Source organism: Zingiber officinale, chromosome 4B, assembly GCF_018446385.1.
Source record: "Zingiber officinale cultivar Zhangliang chromosome 4B, Zo_v1.1, whole genome shotgun sequence".
Classification (NCBI taxonomy): Eukaryota; Viridiplantae; Streptophyta; class Magnoliopsida; order Zingiberales; family Zingiberaceae; genus Zingiber; species Zingiber officinale.
In genome coordinates, this window is record NC_055993.1 from 7614586 (window position 1) to 7630268 (window position 15683).

At 34.9% G+C, this 15683-nt stretch overlaps 1 pseudogene; it reads right to left on the minus strand.

Moving 5' to 3' along the window:
• Window positions 1-11237: 11237 nt before the first annotated feature.
• LOC121978075 lies at window positions 11238-14761 on the minus strand (annotated as a pseudogene).
• Window positions 14762-15683: the final 922 nt, after the last annotated feature.

Genomic DNA, 15683 nt, shown 5'->3' on the forward strand with positions numbered 1-15683 from the left:
CCTTGTGATATGCATATTTTGGTTTTGCCCTAAACTAGGGATCATGCATATCTACATGATGTATGTATGACATGCCATGGTATTTTTGTTTATTTTTCATAATAAGCATGAATGTAAAATATGATGTCATGGCATATGATGGGCAAACAATCATGGCAATTTAGCATTAATAAATATACCTAGATTATCTATCTAAGTATCCTTAATCCTTAGCTAAACTTAGAATTAAATCTAGATTGCCCCTGTCTTCCTAAGAGAATGTCAAAACCCAACTTGACATTTCTTTTGCTCTTTCCTACTTGCACCAATTTAAAGTAAATTCAATTTCTCAAATTTTGGCACATTTTACTCTTCCAAAGGGTAATCAATTAATCCTTTTCATTTTCAAAGGTTAACAAAAACCTTGAAAATGCCTCCAAGTGCCAACTTTATCAAGGTTGGGTTAACCACCCTACCTATTTAGAGTTGACACTCTCTAACTCATCTAGGGCGTAGAGAATATGCTCCTAGGAACTCAAAACATATTTGTGCTCCTTGGATGCTCTAAGTACTCATTAGGGATAACTTCCCTAGTTACCTTCATAATAACCTTTCTAGGCTTCTTAGAAGTCTTGGTCACTTTCTCTAGGTCAACTCTAGGGATAGCTTCCCTTGTGACCTTCTTGGTGACTTTCTTTAACTTATTAGAAGTCTTAGTCATGTTGGTCTTGGCAGAAATACTTCTAGGGATAACTTTCCTTGTATCTTTGACTTGACCTCTAGACCTAAGGTTGGTTCCATAGCTATATGGAACCCTATGATATTCGGTTACATCCTTCTTGGTTTTAGGTTTGTACCCCAAACCTCTATGACCATTGGATGGATCTTGATGTCCCAAACCTAGGTTTTTGTTCTTAGACCCTTGTTCTTCATGTGTGATTTTTCTAAAGGTCCTCTCTAATTTATCGTCTTGACCTCAAGGCTTGATTTTCCTTCCATAACACCTCAACCTTAGATTTCTCATAAAAATATTTATTTTTATTTCTTTTAGGCAGGCACCTAGAATCCTTAGAGTTATTGCCTAAATTGTTTTCTACCCTTCTAACCCTAGGTTGAGTTGTTTTAGCATGATAAGCCACATGTTTTTCTTTAATATTATCATGTCTTCTATTTTCATGATAAATAGCATTAAAGTGATATAAACTAGACCTAGCATGCTTTTTATCATGACTTAAAGGGATAGGCTCAATAAATGATACCTTGGGTTTGCTCTTGAGAGCTCCCCCTTGAGTTGAGCTTCCTCCTTTGGCTTTGGCTGGTTTCTTCCCCTTAGGGAATTGACTCCTGTAATATCCTCTTTGATTGCACAAAAAACACACAATGTGTTCCTTGTTCTTCTTTATCATGGGGCCGACCTCCTTGGCCTTGGGTACCACTTGACCCTTTTTCTTGCCCAACTTGGGGCACTTACTTTTGTAGTACCCTCTTTCCCTACACTCAAAACAAATAATATGACTTATTTTTACAAATTGAAATAGTTATACCTTCTTTGCTTGTAGGGGTGCACATGATCCTCCATTTGATTTTCCTTGATTTGTGGAGGTGGCACCATCTTCTTCTTCTTCATTTGACCCGAAGGTGGAAGCCTCTTCTTGATCCGATGTCAATGAAGTATGCTCCCCCTCAATCCTAGAGGTGGAGACCTCTCCATCTTCATCCTCTTGTACATAAAACAAAGAGTATGCTCCCTCTTTGACTTTTTCATTGTACTCCTTTGAGAATGAAGCTTCTTGGACTTCTTCTTCGGAAGTTGAGCATCTCTCAACTTCGGAGTCCTCTTCCTCTTGGTCTTGATCCAATGAGTCACCCTCTTTAGATTCTTCTTGGTTTGGTGCAGTGGAGGGGACCTCATGGTTTTTAGACAATTTGTTCTATAGCTCCTTGACATCTTCAAATTCTCCCACTTGCTTCAAGATGTTGTTAGGTAATAGATTGACCAATAACTTGGTCACTTTATCATTGACCTCACATCTTTGGATTTTCTCTTGGCTCCACTTGCTCTTCTTAAGAACTTTGCTTTTGCTATTTGTTGGAGCTTGGAAACCTTCCATTAGAGAAAATCATTGCTCTATGTCCATCATAAGAAAATTTTCGATCCTTGATTTCCAAGAATCGAAGCTCATTGATGTAAATGGTGGAGGCACCCTCGTGTTGAATCCGAGCCCATCTTGGAATTCCATCTTAAAGTTAAGCCTTTAATGAAGTCTTTGACTTGTTAAAATTTGCTTCAACTTCTTCTCCCTCTAGCTTGTTGTCCTTTCCGGCGATGATTCCGGTGAAGAACGACCTCGCTTTGATACCACTTGTTAGGGTCGATTTGTAGCTAGAGGGGGGGGGTGAAAAGCTCATCACGCTTCATTGTCTTGCTTCGTGATGATGATATACAGCAGAATGAAACACGAAACACACTTACAATGCTAACATGAAGGATTTACTTGATATCCACCTCAAGATGAGGTGACTAATCCAACGATCCACACACATAAGTACTCTCCACTAAGAAAGAAACTCCTTCTCAGTACTACCAGAGGTGGAGAAATCTCTTACAACACCCACACAAGCATACAACTCAATGCAAGAAGAAAAATACAAAGAATATGAATGAAAAACCTTCTTCTTGCTCTCTTATTGCCTGTAGATGCCCCTTGAACCTTGAAAGTGCAACAACACTTGTCTCCAAGAGCTTCCAAGAACTAGCGGAGAGTAGTCGGAGAAGTCATGTGTCACAGTGTCGAGAGCACTGAAGAGGAAGCTCGCGATGGCTTTATACTTTGTGATTCTAGGGCTCCCAATCGATCGGGCTTACTCCCAATTGATTGCCACATCACATCCATGCAATCGCAGCTGTTCATCGCTCACTTCTTGCGCAACGATCATATCCCAATCGATTGACCAATCGATTAGTGAGGCTTGAATCGATCGGATGATCGATTCAGAGTGCCTCTGTGCTCTGCTGGAAACTACTTGAATTGATCGACGGATCGATTCAGGCTTCCTCGCATCTTCGCAAGCATACCAGCCCCCAATCGATCGACCGATCGATTGGCAGTGCCCAATCGATCGACTGATCGATTGGCAGTGCCCAATCAAGCGACTGATCGATTGGGGACCATTTTATTCTCACGGTATCGCTTCTCAATCGATTAGTTGATCGATTAGGTTGCTGTTTGTCATAACACTGTGCCCAATCGATCAGCTGATCAATTGGGCTTGGCTCAACTTGATCACTTGATCAAATTGACCAACCTAGCTCGCCTGAGTCAAGTCTAGGGCTCTCAAACCCAACATCTGATCAACCTTGACCTGTTGGGACTCCTCGTGCCTAGCATCCGATCAACCTTGACCTGCTGGGACTTCTTCACCAAGTGTTTGGTCAATCCTTTGACCCACTTGGACTTTTCTCCACGTGTCAAGTGTCCGGTCAACCTACTTGGACTTACTATCTCGTGCCAAGTGTCCGGTCCTCCATGACTCACTTGGACTTCCTTCCACCAGATGTCCGGTCACCCTTGGCCCATCTGAATTTCCTTGTGCCAAGTATCCGGTCACTGCTTTGACCTACTTAGACTTCCCAACACCAGGTGTCCGGTCAACCTTGACCCACTTGGATTTCAACATGCCTGGCTTCACTCACCAAGACTTTCACCTAGCTTCACTCACTAGGATTTTTCATCTACTTGGCTTCACTCACCAGAACTTTCCATCTGCCTAGCTTCTCTCACTAGGACTTTCCATCTTCCTAACTTCACTTACTAGGTCTTTCACCTGACTTCACTCACCAGGATTTTCCACTGCCGGCTTCCCTCACCGAGACTTCGAGCTGTCTGACTTCACTCACCAAGACTTTCACAATCAAGTATCTGACTAACCTTGACCTACTTGACTATTCTTCACATCAAATTGGTCAAACCTTGACCAGAGGTGAATTACGCTAACAATCTCCTCAATCGGACGATTGCACCAACAATCTCCATATATTGTTAAACATCGAAACCCAAACATCAAGACTCAAGCTTGAGCCAACTCAAGCTTAGTCAACCTTGACCTAGGGGATATTGCACCAACACATACACACACACTCTCGACTAACAAAAACACTCCTTCTTGGAACAATCCGGAGGTGGATAAACCTCGCACAAACTCACACAAGCATATAACTCAAAACAAGAAGTAATACACAATAATACAAATAAAAACCTTCTTGCTTGATCTCTTGTAGCTTGTAGATGCCTCTTGACTCTTGGAAGTGCAGCAACATTTGTCCCCAAGATGCTTCATGAACTAGCAGAAGAATCGTGAGCTCGGTGAAGAAGATTTCGTGTAAGCGCTGCTTTATTTGAACTCGTTGTTGCCTTTATATCCCACGATCTAGGGCTCCCAATTGATTGGGTCTCCTCCCAATCGATTTCCACATCAGATCTCAGTGATCCAAGTCATCCAAAGCTTGCATCCTACGCAACAGTCATATCCCAATTGATTAGGGAGGCTTTGATAGATCGACCGATCGATTCAGAGTGTCTCTGTTCTTGTAATCTCACGAGAAAACAAGACCCAATGGATTGACTGATCGATTGGAGTATCCCAATCGATCGATCGATCGATTGGGGAGCACACCGTGCTCTTCACATGAGCAGCCTCCAATCAATCAGCTGATCAATTGGTGTAGCCCCAATTAATTGATCAACTGATCGATTGGGCTCTGGTTCAATCAATCATCTGATCGATTGACCAACCCTAACTTAACTAACTCAAGTCTAGGATTCCCATATCCAACATTCGATCAACTGTGACCTGTTGGGACTCGCCCGTGCTTAGCATCTGGACAACCTTAACCTGCTAGGACTTCGCCGCCAAGTGTTCGGTCAATTCTTTGACCCACTTGCACTTTTCTCCTCGTGCTAAGTGTCTGGTCAACCTTGATCCACTTGGACTTACCGCCTCTTGCAAAGTGTACAGTCCTCCATGATCTACTTGGACTTTCAAAACACCAGGTGTCCAGTCACCCTAAAATCACCTAGATTTCCATGTGTCTGGCTTCACTCACCAGGACTTTCTCATTGCCTAGCTTCACTCACTAGCGCTTTCACCTGACTTCACTCACTAGGAATTCCATCTGCCTAGTTTCACTCACTAGGTCTTTCACATTGTCTCGCTTCACTCACTAGGACTTTCCCATCACCTAACTTCACTCACTAGGATTTTCCTTCTGCCTGGCTTCACTCACCAGGACTTTCCCACTAAGTGCCCGGTTAAACACTGACCCACTTGGATTTTCATCTTCTGCCAACCTTCCTGTTGGACTTCCCTTGCTAACCTCCAATTAGAACTTTCCAGTCAAGTATCCGGTCAACCTTGAACCTACTTGACTTTTCTTCACATAAACTGGTCAACCTTGACCAATCTCCCCAAATGGATGTTTGTTCCTCTAATTTTCATACATTATCAAAACAATCTTCATATATTGTCAAACATCAAAACTCACACACTATGACTCAAGCTTGAGTCAATTCAAGCTTAGTAAACCTGGTCAACCTTGACCTAGGGGAATTGCACCAACACTGCGGACCTATCTAGACTTCGCACCAAGTATCAAGTCCCGCGGACCTAGCTAGATTTCAGCCTAGTATCAGGTCCTTCAGACCAGTCAACTCCTGTACACTTGGTAAAAAGATTAGACAAACATCACATCTAACTTTAACTTATTTATCATACATCAAAACCAGATTATTAGTGTAACCTGCACCAATAATTTCATCCTTTTTGATGTAATGATAACCTGTGTTAAAGTTAGAAAAAAAACAAGTGTAATTAAGCAAAAAATTTAAATAAAGTGAGTTAGTATTGATTTTTCTAACCTAACCCACTATTCTCCCCTTTGGCATACATAAAAAAAAGTAATGCATGAAGCATAAATAATAAAGGTTTAGCAAAAAGTACTTTGCAAACTTAGTTTTTCAAACAATAATGTCAAGTACTTTAAATAATTTTAAAAATGAGTGTTTGAAAACCAACTATTTTAATTAGAAAGTGCTTATCTTTTCAAAGAAAATTTTACAAGTAATGTTTTTAAAAAACTTTATAAAGGTAAAGATTCAGGTTCATTTTAGGGAGGATTAAATATTTTATAAATAATTTATACAATAGTATTCAAATGATATTATATACTAATTTTGTAAAAAAAAATTGGGAAATAAATTACCAGGAAAAATATTTTGAAATGTTTAACTTTTTCAAAAAAAAAACATTTTGCAAGGATAATTTTTATGAGAATTTTGCAAGTAATTTTTTAAACATTTCAAAAGTAATTTTTAAATAGAATAAATTTTCAAAATATTTTAAAGCTACTTTTTAAAATAATTCCTAAAGTATTTTTACAGAACATTTTCAAGGCAACTTTCAAAAAAGTTTTTAAAGTAATTTTCAAAATAAATTTTGAAATACAGTTTTGAAAACAAACTTTTCAGATGATGCAAGTATTTTTAAAATATTTTTCAAGGCAATTTTTCAACTATATTCTTTGAAAACTTTAAACACAAGATAGTAAATAGAGATTTAAGTAAGTTTTAAGAGATTTAAAAAGATAAAACACCCCTTAAGTAAGGTGGTGTCTCCTTAAGTTAACATTCTCCTTTATTTAACACCCCTTTAATTCACTCTAAGGTTTGGGTATGTTAAATTTCAAGATCTTAGCCTACCATCTTCTGATTATGTTTGTTAGCTATAATAAGTTTTACCTGTGTGTTTAGAGGAGTTAGTGCCAATAATACTTATGTTCAGCAAATATATTATTTACATAAGTATTTCTCCATACTTATTATAGTTATTCTTTTAAGTTTGATTAATTATTTAAATTAATCATCAATCAATCATTCTAAAATTAATTAACCTTGGATTAAATTAATTAGGCTAAAATTAAGATTCAGGTTAAATGAAATAATTTGTTACTAACTCATTATCGTTTATTGATTAATTTAACTTAATTTAGTAATTTTATACTTATTTCATTAAACACATTAAATTTTGTATTAATTGATTGAGTTAATTGACTAGTATTAGTTTTAATTTAGTTTTTCATTTACTTCATCTTTAAGTTTTGATTAGAGTTAGTTACGCTAAATTAGAATAGACTAAGTTTAGAGTCAGTATTAATTCAGAGTTGAATTTGTTAAAGTTAGTAAACAAAGTTAAGTAAAGTTAATGTTAATTCGATCCAAACTTTAATTTAGATAAATTATGATTTTAACAAAGTAAAGTAAAGATTTTAATTAACGTTGAAATTAAAGTTCATTAAGTTAAATTAAGGTTAAGTTTTAATTAATTTTTTAATGTAATGTCAAGTTTAATTGAAAGTGAATTAAAGTAAAGTTAATGTGTTAATTAGGTTAAATTAAGGTACAAATTAAGTTAACTTAAATCTTTAGTCAAATTAAGTTTTCAATTAATGCTGAACTAAGCTCTTAATTAAGGTTAGATTAAAGTTAAGTTTAGATTAATATTTTTAGTTTTAATTATTTCCTTATTAATTATTTAATTCAGTTTAAAGTTTAATTTAATTAAATTTTAATTGATTTATTTAATTAAGTTTTAAGTTAGGTGTCTAAGTTTAAAAAGGATTTTAAAATATTTTTTCAAGGAATTTTAAAAAGAATTTCTAAAAGGATTTAAAAGATTTTTAAAATACTTTTAAAATGATTTTTAAAATAAATTTTTAAAAGCAATAAATTTTTTAAAATATTTTTTAAAATAATTTTTAAAAGATTTTTTAAAATAATTTTCAAAAGGATTTTTAAAATAAATTTTCAAAATAAATTTTCAAAGGGATTTTTAAAATAAATTTTAAAAATATTTTTAAAATATTTTCAAAATAATTTTTAAAAGATTTTTAAAATTTTTAAAAGATTTTTAAAAGTATATTTAAAATAATTTTTAAAAGTATTTTTTAAATAAGTTTTAAAAGGATTTTGAAAATAATTTTTAAAAGTATTTCGAAAATATTTTTTAAAAGGATTTTGAAAATAAATTTTAAAATAAATTTTAAATATTTTTAAAAGGATTTTTAAAATGATATTTTAAATATTTTTAAAATATTTTTTAAAATATTATTTTTAATGAGTTTTTTAAAATGAATTTTTAAAAGATTTTTGAAATAATTTATATGTATACATGAATTAACATATGTTTAATTCAATTTTGATTTTAGGGTGTAAATAAATTAATATGGTTATTTATTCTAATTATTTTAATTTAATCATTATTCGTCTCACCCATTCTATGTTTTAAGACAAAGGGATCCTATGATTTTGTGAGATGATTAAGTTAATTTCAAGGTTTCGTTTAACTTGTGTTAGTTTCAAGTTTAGCTTTGGGTTCAACAAACAGACATTTTTTGGATAAACTTCTAAGCTATGGTGAGCCGTCTAGACATCATTAGAGTAACCACGTCTCTAAAATTTTTTAAATAGTCCTGCCCACTTAACTTAGTACAAAACTTTAATCTAACCTGCTAGGATTGGTAAAGGGTAGCTTCAGTTAGTTCCACTATATCAAATGCACCAGGTCGAAGTCATATCTTCCTACACATGTATAGACAAAGTTTCCCTAACCTACTATTATTCAAAACTTCTTCGGTATTATTTGTCAAGTTAAACTTTTGTCCTTTTGAGATCTAATCCTAATTACACTGCTAGGTAACATATTATTTTATAGGTGTCAACTAATTTAAAGTCTCCCCTGAATTATCGAACTTTTAGTTTTAGGTTTTATGTAGATTTGATTTGGTTCTACTTGCTTGGTTAGACCAACTTTAGAAACCCTTTCTTTAATTTGTTAAATTTAATTAAGTTTTAGTTAAAGTTTAGTTAATTGTAGTTTAGGTTGAATTTATGTTTTTAATTTTGAATTAATTAAATTGGTTAAATTGTCCTTCTTTAAAGGAGTGTACTTAATGTTTAAATTTTCTTTCAATTTTAATTTTATTAAGTCAATTGAATTATCTCTCTTTAAGAGATTATTTTTATTGCACTACAACAAAAACCTTCATAGACATCGGTTTTCCACCGGTGTCTATTTCATTTTCGACCGATGTCTATGAAGTCGATGTTAAAAGTCTGCCATTTTAGACATCGGGTTAAAATCGGTGTATTATCACTTAACGACACCGGTCTTCGAATCGGTTATTAACCGGTGTAGTATCACTTAACGACACCGTTTCATCAATGGTGTAAAACTGATGTAATATTGTATGTTAATAACACCAGTTTTGGCAGCGGTAAATGACCGATGTAATATTAGTTAATAACACCGGTTTTGCAGCGGTGGAAAACCGATGTAATATGTATATTTTTTAACAGCACAAATTTGATTTCCGAAACAATGAAAAATCGACAATAATAAAAAAAAATACACAAATATTCACAAATTATACAAATATTCTTCATTCAACAATATCCATAAAATACACAAATATTCACAAATTATATAAATAATCTTCTTACAACAATATCCATAAAATACCCAAACATTCTTTTTACATCAAAAGCTAGCTAATAGATATCAAAATCAAGGTAGAACATTCTTTTAATAACACATCAAGGTAGAACCGCACTTCAAATGTAATCTAGCATGCATTCAGCCCACTCGAACCGCACTTCATCAATTTCAACTCTGGAGTACTTGAGATTTGTAAACTGTAAAAACACATAAATAATATATTAGTAAACCAAGACTAAAAATCATAGTTGAAAAAGTAGTAAGAGCACCAGGTAACAAGATGACTAATTGGAATGCTTAAAAAGAAAAACATTCATCATTTATCTCAACCACATCATATAGTGATAGATCTATCATTCCTGGGAACTTAATATAATTCAAACCAAAAATTTTAATCTAACTACATAAACAACAATTTAATCTTTCAAATTCAATTCATTAGTAGTCGGCCCAAATGGCATAACTGTTTACCACTAAGAGTACATGAAAAGTAAATAAATTCACTTTTAGTTTGCAAATAATAAATTCACTTTTATCACTAAGAGTACATAGAAAGTAAATAAATTCCTCAGCAGCAATAAAGATGAGTAACATCAATTCATTTATATGATTTCCAATGAGATATATATATGCACCTTAGATGATAATTTATGTTTCAGAAGTGAAGCAACAGAGCATAAAGCAACAATAGTCAATAACCACACCGCATCGCCAATGTCATTCATGTAAAGATTCAGCCGTAGCAAGGACTTAGTTTTCTTAACAAACTCAGCGATGCTAAAGGCGCCTTTGGGACCAATCTCATTGTTGCCAATATCTAGAAGTGTTATTTTTTCTAAACAAGAAGAAATATAGTTTTACATAATTGCTGAGAAGTAGTACAATCAATAAATACTGGAAAGCCAACAGATCTGATGAAGAAATTAAATCTGCAAGAAAGAATTACATGGATAGAAAATCTAAGTGTGTGTAAGTCTTATTAGCTTGAGATGTATAGATCTAATTGCCTTATTCTCAACTAGTGCTCCAGCAAGACTTGCAAAACCCTATAAAATTTCACATGGAAATAAGGTGTAAGGAGTAAGGACACCAGAAACAAAGTGTAAAAGATCTAGGAATTTCATAAAAAAACATGAAAGATTGCCCAAGAATAAGGTCATACAGAATATTCAATCATATTATTGTTAAGTTCCAGTACACGTAAAGTTTGATTTTCTTTTAGCATATCTGCAATAACCCTTGCACCCTACATAACATATTTAGCATTCAGACTTTACCAGAATCAAGAATCATTTTCTTCCTCAAGAAACAAACAACCGGAACTTGCAACAAGTAAAATTAAACAACCTCATCTCCAATACCTGAACTGTTTAGTTGGAGTTCCTGAATACATCCATTTACCTTCAAAATATCTGAAAGACACTGCATAGGAAATTTCCACAATCTCAACATCTAATGAAAGAAATAGGAATAATGTAAAGTAAAATAACATGTCCAAAAACTTCTTGGTCAATGAGAAAAATTATTAAGAAATAAGCACATAAAGAAAACAAAATCAATACCCAAAAAATGTTAAATTACTCATTTTGACAAAAGTTATAAAAAAAAAAAATATGTTGGTAATAGATGACAAAGAAGAAATAAATGTTACTTGAAAAGTATAATTCTCTTAATCTTAACAAAGTGACTAATACTAAGTGATATTCTGGTCAACACAAAGAACTAACCCAACACAAAGAATCGAGTTTACTGTTATAGATAGCTATTTGCCTTTCGTGAACAACCAACAGATGTGTCTGATTACTGTGAAATTGAATTTGGATGTCCCCAACTAATGGAGATGTACATCCAGTAAATGCCTGGATAAAGCGGGAGTTTTTCTTCTCCCAACTACCTATGCTCCAAACACAAAGCTGCATATAATCACCAAGTAAAGGGGTTAGAATATACATTAGAAGCGAAGATGTTAGCAGATACAACTTTAAAATATGACTCGGAACGCAAGTGGAGATATGGTCGACAATGAATTATTTTTTATCTACACACCTAAGCATCGGCTCCAGCAGACACGAGAACATTTAGTGAAGGGGAAAATGCAAGACGGTTATCTTTTTTTGGTGGCCCTTGAGTTTGATTTTCACCTACAAGAAAGTGACATTATAGACAATGATTTCAAAGTAATGCAAAAGAGGAAGTTACCTATTGAATTTCAAAAGCAATACAAACTATAGAAGGCATCAAGAATCGACATAGTTTGACAAATAGAAAGCACGAGATTATGAACCTCATCAATCCGAATATTATAGATCAAAATAGTAGAATCTTCCATTCTAGCAGCAATCATGTTATTATCTTCAGGATGAAATGTTAAAGACGTGGCTGCCGGTGGGGTTGGCATAAAAGTGGTTATAACCTGAAAGATATGTTTCGATTTAGTCGGTTTAGTCGATTTGGTTTCTCCATTTTTGGTAGCAAGAGTAAAATCAATTCATGGCTACGCACCTTAAAAGTCCTCATATTTAACAGAGAAACTTTTCCACCTGATGCAGACGTTGCATAAGAGTCATTCTTAGATAAAGCAATACAAGCAGTTGCTTCTTCTGGATTGTTATCACTCCTTTCATTGGTCATAAGAATACCATTTGGTAGCTGACGGAGCTGAGGAGCAACAGATGTAGTTGACTGAACCATCTTTCTAGAATCTTAGTTGAGGAAATGCCTGGCATGGAGAAATAAGAGTTGCATACAAACTCAAAGTTTGAACTGCAAGAAATATACAAGAAAAGCTAACGTAGATTAAGCTACTAACAGGAAGTCCTCCATTTGCATCAGTAGTAGTCAGTATATCAGTGTTATCCATATCCCAAAACTTAATCTGAAATTCATCCCCTGCAACCAAGAAGCGATTCCGAGTTATGTCGAACTGAACAACTCCCAATGAGTGTTTTCTAAAGCCATTGTATGTCTGCTTAATAGTTCCAGTCTCATTCCACTCAACTAAATGTGAATCCCCGTATTTACTTGTTCCACATGAAAAAAGCCTTGTTCCATCTGCACTATATGCCATTGTTGTGCACCAGTGGCCAGGAGCTTCATAGGCAACTCTAGATCTCAAACCCTCATAGCTCCATGCTTTGATTTTACCATCAGTTGAAGTTGAGAAGAAAAACTTCACAAATAGAAATAATGAAACACTAGAAATAAACTAAATTGAATAGAAATAGTATGTAGCAGAGCAAATACATACATGGATAGACCCGTTGAAGTGAGGACAAACAGAATAAACAGGGGCTTCATGGCCTTCAAATGTATACTATTTCTGTCCAGTTGAAGCATCCCACACCTATTCATCATGCAACGGAACCTGTTAAGAACATACAATTCTTCTTGTACAATCTTCTGACTGATCAACCACATGGTTTTACTCACTTTAATTGCCTTGTCATCGCCGCAAGTGATGATCGAGAGAGTCTTCTTGGGATAGGAAAAGGCAATGTCATTAACACTGCCTATATGAGCATCAATCTGCATAACAAGATGCTATCATCATCATCATATATATGGTTGCCAAACACCATAACTATTAACTGACCTCCAAATGTTGTTGTAATTCTTCATTTAGATTAAAAGCATAGATCTACACTAGATGCTTTGAAAATGCAACACCTATTAGTATCACAGAAGAATAACAAGAATTTTAGTTTGATGAACTTGATCAAAATAATCCAACTTTATTTTTTTGCTTCGGCATACCAAGAATAGAACCTTCAGGACTCCACAAGCATCTGTTGACAGATACAGTAGCATCATTAGTGAGTGATGCCTGCAAGTAGGAAAAACTCCTGCTCTGTCACAAATCCTGTCAAAACAATTTCTATGAGAATAGGCAATGAATATAACTATATTATGAAAGAAGTATCCTTTTAAATACATCATGGAGCACATCTTGTCCGATCCTGATTAAGAATTGAGACTTGTCTACAAAGTAGCAAATAGGAACTAGGCAAACAAATACAACGCACAATGAAAAATAATCAGAAATGAATTGTAAAAGTTAAATAGGAACAAGAAATATATAGTAATTTCCATGAAAGGGGCAAATATAATCAGGATACATGTATATTAGTATTTCTCCTATTCATTCAGCACCAAAACCATTTTCTTGTTTCAAACAGGAGCTGAAATTAACCACAGCCAAACAACTTAATAGACCAAACAAAACATTCATGATGCCATGAAGCAGTAACAATCAAAGGATAACCTAAAGAATGGGAAACAAGGAAACTATTTTACAATTTATTAGTTAAAAAAAGATGCACTGAGTCCATAAATATTTTTTACTAAATTTTTTTAGCATGAATTTTTTGATATAACAATCCTGTACTTATATTATAGAACAATTAATTTGCTTTCATCATCAGTCATATGAATGCCTGAAGCTGCTAAGCATTAATGCAGAATAAACTGGAATTGTGAAAGTACAGAGCTTACTCTTCTCTATAAAATTCCACGAGTATATGCTACTGCCATGACTAGAATTGCCACTCCAGGAAGATAAACCCACCCAGGACGCCTCCCTCCACAATATGTAAGACAAATCGATAGAGTGAGAGATCGAAGGGGCTGCTTCCTTCGGATCCTTATCCTGGCAAAGCCTGACCTCTATTCTCTTTGATTCTCCGTCGTAATCAATCCAAGAATGCAATTTTTCTCCTCTGCTGAGGATGAGAAGCAAACCATCGTCAGAAAGATTACTGCTTTTTGTCAAAAGTTCTCCGCCAACATCGACTTCGACGAGGCTTGTTGCCGTCACGAACTTCACTGCAACGACACTGGTCGATAACCTAGACCAGTCGCCATTCGCCGGTTCCAAGGGAACGCTGACCGGAGATAAAAAGAAAGCTAGGCCTCCGCCATTGCCGGGCGAAACAGAGAACGAGAAGGAAGAAGAGAACCCGGGCTTGGTGACGAAGAATCTGACTGGTTTCCAGTAAATCATAAGCCCGAAGCTCTCGTTCGCCGCACGCGTCACCCTCACTTCCGAGCTATTCATCTCAGCATCGCCATAGAGGGCAAACTCCGTGGCGAAGCTCCGATTTTTCTCCGACCCACCAAAAGAGAAGAAGAGAGCGTTACCTTCTCCAGTCGATGCGCAGTTCCCAGGTGACAAGGGGGCGACAAGCAGAAGGATGATGGCGAGAATGAGAGCGGAAGCGGTCGAGGACGTCGTCATTGGAAAGATCCCTAGGTGAGGTGCAAAATGTGCAGACGATGAAGGAGCATAAACCCTAAGCACCAGGAAGCATGAGGAAAAGACGGAGAAACCAGAAACCAGAAAGCATGAGGAGAAGAAACCCTAAGAGATGGAGCAACCCGCGAGAGGGCAAAGACGGAAGGGAGAGGAGAAGAGAAGGGGAAAGAGGATATGGATGTGGTCGTTTTCCACAGACCTCACAAGGGAGTCGTGTGTTAATCTTGATCGGAGAGGAAGGGGGCGTCGATCTAGCAAGGGGAAGGACGGCGCGATATAGATTTAGGTTTGGAGGGAAGTGTTGTAAATTTTGGCTAAGTATGGGTGGAAAAATTAAATTATTTTATTTATCATAAACACCGGGTTTTAAAAACCGCTGTTAAAATCAGTGTCTATTAACGAAAAAAAGGCGCTCATAGACATCGGTTAAAAAATCGATGTCTATGAGCGAAATTCAGCGCTCATAGACATCGATTTTTCGAAAAACTGGTGTAAAATACTCAAAGACATTGATTTTTGCTTAAAACAGTTGTTGTTCCACTGATGTCTATGAGGGATTTTGTTGTAGTGTTGCTTAAGTTTTTATTAATTATTAATTATTAATTTTGAATTTGCTAGATTATCTTTGTTTAAGATGTTATCTTTAATATTTAATTTCGAATTTGTCAAATTTAATTTTGATTTTATCAAGGTGTTTGATTTTATCCTTATATTTTTTTTTATCTTTTAAGTTTATATTATTAGTTGAATTTATTAGATTAGTTTTATCTATGTTCTTATCTTTAAGAATTAATTTTTTGTTAGTTAAATTATCTTAGTTTTTGATAGAATTTTCTAGATTGATATTATCTAGATTATTAAATAATTTATTAAGGTATTTATTGATTTTATCTAAATATATTTT